Source organism: Macadamia integrifolia, unplaced genomic scaffold (assembly GCF_013358625.1).
Source record: "Macadamia integrifolia cultivar HAES 741 unplaced genomic scaffold, SCU_Mint_v3 scaffold_135A, whole genome shotgun sequence".
NCBI lineage: Eukaryota > Viridiplantae > Streptophyta > Magnoliopsida > Proteales > Proteaceae > Macadamia > Macadamia integrifolia.
In genome coordinates this window covers 15,243-15,565 of record NW_024870621.1, presented here as the reverse complement: position 1 = coordinate 15,565, position 323 = coordinate 15,243, and positions in this window count along the sequence as shown.

Below are 323 nucleotides of genomic sequence, written 5' to 3'. Positions count from 1 at the left end.
TTTCTTGTGCAAGAAGAAAAAAAAAAGAAAAGAAAAAAAAAGGACACTCACTTAAAGCATTTAGGGCATGGTAGATTTCCACATCAAATTATAAGATTGTCCAAATCTTCAAAGCAAGAAAAATCGTGAGAGGAGTTTCTTGTGCAAAAAGAAAAAAAAAAGAGAAATAAATCTTGTCTAAATCTTCTTTCTTCTCCACAGCATCACCAGAAGATTGTCCAAATCACACAAAGTAAGAAGGAAAATCGTCCAAGGGAAAGAAAAAAAATCTGCCAACAAGGGTTATGCGCAAGATTTGAAGAGAGAGAGAGAGAAAAAAATGA